General features: G+C 40.1%; 1 protein-coding gene across 1 annotated transcript in view; it reads left to right on the forward strand.

Annotated features, from left to right (window-relative positions):
- The first annotated feature begins 2,073 nt into the window (after positions 1 to 2,073).
- Positions 2,074 to 7,501, forward strand: part of cap1 (CAP, adenylate cyclase-associated protein 1 (yeast)) — a 16,132-nt gene continuing 10,704 nt past the window's right edge. Inside the window, exon 1 of the mRNA XM_005739695.1 lies at positions 2,074 to 2,269. The gene's annotated coding sequence lies outside the window, so the exon portion shown is untranslated. The remainder of the gene's footprint in view (positions 2,270 to 7,501) is intronic.

The following is a 7,501-nucleotide window of genomic DNA, read 5'->3' on the forward strand; positions in this document are numbered from 1 at the left end:
TTTTTTTTTTTTTAACATAAACAGCAAAATTTTCATCTAGACTCTTTTTTTTTTTTTTTTTTTTTTTTTTTTTGTCTCCAAAGCTCCTTTTACAGTTAAAAGGAGGACACAAAAATGTTGCGTTGTCTGCTGTTACGTTTGGGATTTGTTTAGATGCAAGTGAACTGACCTTGAGTCCACTGTGAAGGCAGAGATAAATGAGGAGAAACTATTAAATGAAAGGATGAAAGGGGTGTAATTGTTTTTGTTTTTAATATTTTATTATTAATAAAGTTTTAGTGAAGGATGACCCCTTCTTTTGTTCTGTGATCCTGCTGATGCAACTGGATAATGTGTAAATTAAAGTTAAAAAACAAAAAAACAGTGTTGGCTTGTTCTTGCTTTGTGTAATCTGAACAAAATTACCTCTGATTAAGGTAAAAAAAAATACTTTTTTTTTTCTCTGTGCTTTCTCTGTGTCTTTGTATTAGTTGTTTTTCTCCACAGCCTGCACAATTCAAAGGAAACGCCTTTGTGTGATCTGAGAAAACTTTGTGGGAAAAAGCCTGGATAAAACTTTTGAGGTGTTTGTTTTGCTCTGAAATGGAGATGAGTCATTTTTATATTGCACAAAAATTCTGCTTTATCACCTGGTTGGAAAAAAATCTAATTTCTTTGTTTCGCGTTCGTTACATATTATAGGGTTGGTATAACATTTACTTTTCTGATTACAGGGGATCCAAACACCCGTGTATCGGACTGATCCTCTGGTTGGTCTTTTCATTTACTTTTATAAGCCTGCTGCCCTCGATGGTTTGTCCTTTGCACATTTTGGGAGATAATGGAGTCCTTAAAAGATGATAATCGAGGTCTCCCTTCTCTGTCCTGTTATTCCTCCTCACTGTGGATCGATGCCTGTTTATAACACTTCCTATCACTGGATGGATATTTATTTTTAAGACTAGACAAGTGACATGTAAGATAAATACAAATGTGCTTTTAGGTGATCTCTGTGAAAATGGGACTTCTTTATTGAAATCTTTATTTCGGCCAAAAAAAATAAGGTAAATAAGAAGACAGGATAAATATTTGCATGTTTTCAACGTCTCTGCAGTCAAAGTTTTGCTTCTTTTCTCAACTATTCGCAAATACAGTGTCTTAAACATGAAATGGGACAAATCATGAATGTGCAGCTGACAAATCTGTGTGATGCTATCATGTCGATATGGACCAAGATCTCTCAGGAATGTTTCCAGCACCTCCAATTTCACATGAATACAGTGTCTTAAACATGGGACTATAGAGAATTTATATTTATGTTATCATAATGTTTGTTTGTTTGTTTTTTCACTTAAATTTGAGTTAATTCGCAGAAGTATGATAGTGACTGTGACCACCAGCTTTCTTCAGTGAGTGAATGAGTGTGTGGTGCTGATGATCCACAGCCACACTCCAGGATGGGGGCCTCTCAGGAAACCTGGGAAAGACTCAAAGAGGCTCCAGCTCCAGCAACACTTGTAGTGTAAAGAACAGCTTTATCACTTGACCAAGTAATAATTAATACTTGGTACGACAAGTGTTGCTGGAGCTGGGCCTCCATTCAAGCAGGTGAAGTGCTAAAAGCATCTTTAGTGACTCCACACAGACCATATATAAATATATTTGTTTGTTTGAATATTTGTGGGAATAACTAAGGGGGGTTTATTGTATCCCGTTCTGTGTAAAACAAACGCTAGATTGTTTGGTTATAACAATAAGAACCCTTAGTTGTCGCCCTTATTTAAATCAGTGAAGTCACTTCATTGCTTTTGTGCACATTTACACAGTTGTGTCCATGTTTTCTGTATGTGTGACAGCTTTTTTCCAGTCTGTAAAGTGGGGCAAACATGCCCAGACAAGAAAAAACGCACCACATGAAATACACAACTCTGCGTGTTTTTCCTGCAAATGTTCGGAGGAACATCTCCTTTAGAGGCGCTGCCTCTTCTGTTATTTTTATGATGTCATATCTCACTGCCTGCAGATATGTTGTTACGAGGGGAAGAAAAGTACTTAGTTCTTCTATGTTTTCCCCTCTGCCTCTCTTCGTATATTGCTGCCCTCTGCCTCTCGCACTCCTTATATGGGAAAGGAATTAGTTGCGCGAACAAGGGCGGAAACGTGGCGCGGTGAGCGCTGGGTAAATTCAGCGACATACAGGAAGAAAGAGAGGAAGCCCAGTCTGCTTACTGCACACTCTCACAGCAGCGACAACATAAAGGACCGAATCACTGCTCGACCAGTTTAGCAGGTAAGCAGCCGGTGTGCTGTCCTTTTTGGTATTTGCACTGCGGGGTTTGTGACTCGATTTACGGCTTTCTGCAGAAGCGGAAAATCAAATCTGAGACGAGAGAGAGAGAGAGCGCACAGCCGCTTCCTCCTTCACCGAGAATCATTCAGAAATTACATCTTGAGTTCGGTGTGATGCTAACGCAGCCGGCTAGCCGAGGTTAGCCGCAAAAGCTGACGCTGGTCTGACTTAAACCGTTAACATGTCTGCAGCCCTGTAGTCAGCCTTTACTTCGTCTTGCTGTGCTCTCTTATTAAAAGTGGAAACTTCTCTTTTTAGTCTTTTTTTCTTCCCTTTCCTCTGCAGAGTAGTGCAGCATTAGCTGACACAGGGAGGGGTGTGTGTGTGTCTCAGAGGAGAGAGAGAGAGGAAAAAAATCCAGGAAATAGTCAAACTGACAGCAGACGCTCAACGGCAGGGAGGGGACGTATAAAAACACCACCCCAGCTTTTTTTAAAATATGTGTCGACTTTGAATAAGGTGGTGTAATTTAAAAAAAAAAAAAGAAGAGGTTTATCTGGGGTTACGTTAGCTAGCTCTGGTTGCCGGCGTTGGTGTTGTGGCACATTTTGTACCCCTTTAAATAATTTCTAAGCGGTGTAACGGCTCTTCAGGACGGCTTAACGCTATTTCCTAATCTGTAACTCTTCAGGACACTATAACGTTACTTGAGAAAGGTGTTTCTTAACCTCAAGAGCCACGAGTACACAATAAAACTGTTTAACTGAGGTTTGAGTGGTGGGGCTAAAGTTGTAACGGCTAGCTTTAGCCGGTGATCGCATTATCAGCAGCGGCTTGAGCGCGATTTGGTTGAGCTTTGAGCCCACCGAAGTAGGTCTGGGAGGGCGCCCTGCTTTCCATGTCTGCCACGGTTACAAACAGTGTTTCCCTATGCAAATAGATTTGGAAGAAAAGCTGAGGTTGCAAATGCAGGAGTGGACGCTCGCTCCTTTATGTCTGGACGTCTTGCCCCCAGGCAGACACACAAACCCTCACACAGGCCTAACTAACCTACTTCACTGCCCCTGCGTGCTGATGGGAGCTCTGTGCACAACATTTCTTCCATATAGACAACAAATGAGGTCGATGAGATCAGTTTGATAGGGTTATAGGCAGATTTCAGATTTTTAGTTACAAAGGTATTATTCATTAGTACAATACACTAGAGGACTAATGAGAGACTGCCACTCCTCATCTAAAGACTACTTGGAATTTGTAGTCAGACGTTAAGATTTTGCATAGACTGGGGTCACTATTTGCAAGGAGACAGGTAGATTCGTTTTAAGCTAATTTCCCATAGTGCACTGCGTGGAAATGTACAAAAAGCTAAAGTTGCTGAAAGCAGGCTTTTGGCCACACCTGCTCTTGTTTGTGCAGTGGTTTGTTCTGAAAAACCAGCCCAAAAGGGAATAAAAAGGGGAGTAAATGCACCTGTTGGTTGTTGATAGTACTAATGTGTTTGAGTTTTAATATTTGCATAAGTTGAGACAACAAAAAAAGAAATGCAATATGTAAACTACGTGAGGAAGACCATGCTGATTGAGCTTTATGATCACTTTACACCAAATGATTGAGATAAGAGCATGCAACAACTTTACAAAACTCCCAGTTTTATTGCAGCATCAGTCATTTGTTTGCACTGTTTGAAAGTGTGCCTTCATACTCCTGGTATGAACTACAAGCTTCTATAATTGTACATGCTACAGATTTAGCTTTAATCTAAGGAAAACAGAACAGAAGGAATGACTCCCTGGCTGCCGTCACGTCTCTGGTTTTGTCTTCGTCTGTAGCGTTTCCTTGGTGGTCAGCACTTGGCCCGAGCCTACGCCGCCACTTTGCTTTGGTGCACATAAAAATAAGCATTTGAAGTGAAGTAACTGGGCATAAAGTAAACTCAAATGTGCTTTGCTCTGGGATTTGCAATTTGCTAGATATGGATAAAGTTTGTTAGTGTTGGTGTAAACAACAGTTAGCCATCTACAGGGCTGGGTTTGTGTTGTTGTTGTTGTTGTTTTTTTCCAGCTGTTACACCATTTAGGGGCCACTCCCTCCCTGTGCTGCAGGTGAGTCATGTCTCATGAGACCAGGAAGTGCTGGACTCTGGTATATGCAGGTATAAATGCTCACTGCCGTGGTGCTAAACAGAATGTGGGTCAAGGGTAGAGAGGGCTTTTGTTTCCTGCTGTGATCTAATTCATCTCAGAGTCTGCTGCACAAATTAATGCGTAACTCTCTGTGAAAGACAGAGGAAAAGGGGAAGTTTAGGTATTGTGTGCTTCTTATTCAGTCTGCTGTAAAAGGAAGAAATAGTGCAGTCTTTTAAAAATAACTTCATGTAATGTCTTGCCACCTCACCTGCTGATAACTCTATTGAATGGAGTCACCTAACAGCCTCAGGGTTGATATAATGCATAACTGCCTCTCCTATTTAATGATCAGAAATCAAGTCGAAAGGCTGATTTTTAGTGATGCAGTATTTTACCTTTATTTAACCAGGAAGTCTGACTGAGGTAGGAGTCATGCAGACTCAAAGCATTATTAAAACTGCAACAAATGCAACATAAAATATCAGATCCACACATGATATACACCCCCCCACCCCCCCACACAAACACACACACACACACAATAAGTTGGTTCCTAAGGAAAAAGATCCATGCATCTTGTTCACCATGTTCCTTATGATGGTTTTAAACTTAAACAAGCTTTTGCATTTTTTTTATTTTTTTTTTAAAGTTTAAGATGTGGGGTAAGAAAATGCTGTTGTCATCAGATCTGTCTGAAACCTCAGCAGATGAACAATCAGCTGTTTGGAAGGGAAAAAAGAAGTGTACAAAGTTAAACTAAATGGCTGCTTGAGTGACCATAACTCAAATCTCAAAATAGTTACTGATTATTTTGCTGCTGATAAGCTGATGAGTGACTGTGGCTAATTGGAACAGTATTGAACACCCATTGATATGAATTCAGAGTATCTTCAGTGTGCCGCTTCTCAACATGAAGGATTTTATAAGCTGGTCACAGCCAAAAATTTAACATCTCAGTCATTTGATATGTAAAGATTTCACTGAGGAGTGAAAGTGAGATGTTGGCTGCAGCATTATCTTGCTCATTAGTGAGAGTGGTCTGTGTGGATCCATTCAGCGACAGCCAGGTATAAGGACCCGAGACTGGAGGGGCTCTCAGTGGCCCAGGTAAGGGCAGTGTCAGCTTTCAGCTGCCTCATGTAATGTTAGCCTTTCTCTTCAGGTGTGCGTCTGGATCTGTGAGTACTCCTTTATGTGTTAGACTTGGATTGGAGTCAGTTAATCATGTCTTTTGAATAGTTAAATCAGGAGTGTGCATGTTTTTTTGCTTCAAAGGTGCTGCTGACCTTAAGTTGTTTTCTTGTGCGATGTACCTGGATGTTTAAAACTCATAGCTGGGATCTCTCTGTAGTAACTCGCAACGATCTACATAGCTTTACGCAGCAAGTTCTGGCCTGCTCTTCCTCTTTTGTTACTCAACCTCAACACTAATAGGTGGATTTTTCTGTGACTTCCTTAAAGCTTGCAAATGAGCATATTTACATCTTTTGGCTCAATTTATTCAAACAGTCAAGGGTTCTGTCCTTGTGGCCGATTCGGCACAAAACCTTCATTATGTCTGTGCAGACTGTTTGATTCCCAGCTGAAATTCACTCTGTGCTGTTTCTTAATGGGAGGATTTTATCATCTCCTGACATCATTGTTAGTAAAGTAGTCATTCCTGTTATACTCCAAAGGTGGAAATGTGGGTGTAGGGTTGTCCAGAAAAAATGTGCCAAAATCACATTTGATTGTGTGATGCCTAAGCATCAGGCAGTGTTTTGTTTTTTTAAATTAAATATTTAAATAGCGCTCCGTTTCGGAGGAAGTAAGACAAATTAAAACAGACAAAACTTACGAGTTTACCTGAAGTTGTTGAGCTACATGTCATCACTAATGAAAGCGCCAAACCTTTCAGAGTTCTTTCTCGTTGCCAAAGAAAGAGGCGACAATGTAACCCTTGTCATAAAAATGCTGGACAATTGGAAGCTATCTGGTGGTTGCCAGGTAGTGACTGACTGGTCTTCAGACCTGACTGAAGCTTCAGTATATGTGCAGGTGATCTATGTGAGCCAAAAAAATTCAGGCTTTAGAGTACTCTAAATACTCAGTTTTTCCTAATATTGGCTCTTGGTGACATCATTGGCTTCATAGTGTAGTTAACACATTCACCTTACGCACAAATGGTCCTGGGTTTGACATCCAGATTTTAAAATCACAACCATTTGTGATTTTAAAGTCACAACCATAAAAAAAGGAGAGGAATAAAATGTTAAAAGTTTAACAGTGTATGGGTGTTGCTTTAGCAGCTGGTGCATTTTGGAGCAGTGACTCCGTGGATGTCCCCACAGAGCCTTGGGCTCAGGACTGATGGAATTTACACCACATGAGCGCAAGCAGACAGTCGTGTACTCATGGAAACTTTAACCTGTGGTTAAAGTAACCTAGGGGTTAAGAGTAGAGGCTAATCTCTTTATCTAGTACTCCTGTGAAGCTAGTACTGTCTGGTTTGTAGCAAGACAGAAAATTCATGATTATAATTTAAATCTGTTGTTGTGGTCATTGATTAATAGTGGTGTGGAGGGGTACATTATATTGAGGATGAGGTCTAATTAACTTGAGGGATTTATTTATTAAATGAATAAATAAATGTCAGCACTATGTCAGATGGGGGAAGGATCCAACTGTTTGCCGTATGTGGTTGAAATGTTAGTTGTGACCTGTAGGAGGTTGTTATGCACGCAAAATGTTGTTAAAGCTTTTAAAGTTTCTGCAAAAGCACCTGTTGGAGACCTGTTGGATTAAGCAATAAATGCTTTGTTTAGTTTTAGGAGAAAAAGAAAAGCTTCAAATGATCCGCCACTGATTTTATCCTATATTATAATTATTAATATTGATAATCAGAAACATCAGTTTTTTTGGACTGTTTCCCCACACAGTTTCTGGACAATATTGCTATGAAGGAGTTTAAGAGCAGCAATAGAAGAGCCCTTCTATTCTATTGCTGATATTCTATAGCAACATGATCTAAACCTGAAATATGTCACTCGTTGAAGTAGAGCTGGGCGATATGAGATTTTTTCATATCACGATATGTTTTTTTCATTTCAGGCGATAACGATATCTA

The sequence above is a fragment of the Pundamilia nyererei genome, unplaced genomic scaffold (genome assembly GCF_000239375.1).
Source record: "Pundamilia nyererei isolate P.nyererei 1_Seehausen unplaced genomic scaffold, PunNye1.0 scaffold00093, whole genome shotgun sequence".
Lineage (NCBI taxonomy): Eukaryota > Metazoa > Chordata > Actinopteri > Cichliformes > Cichlidae > Pundamilia > Pundamilia nyererei.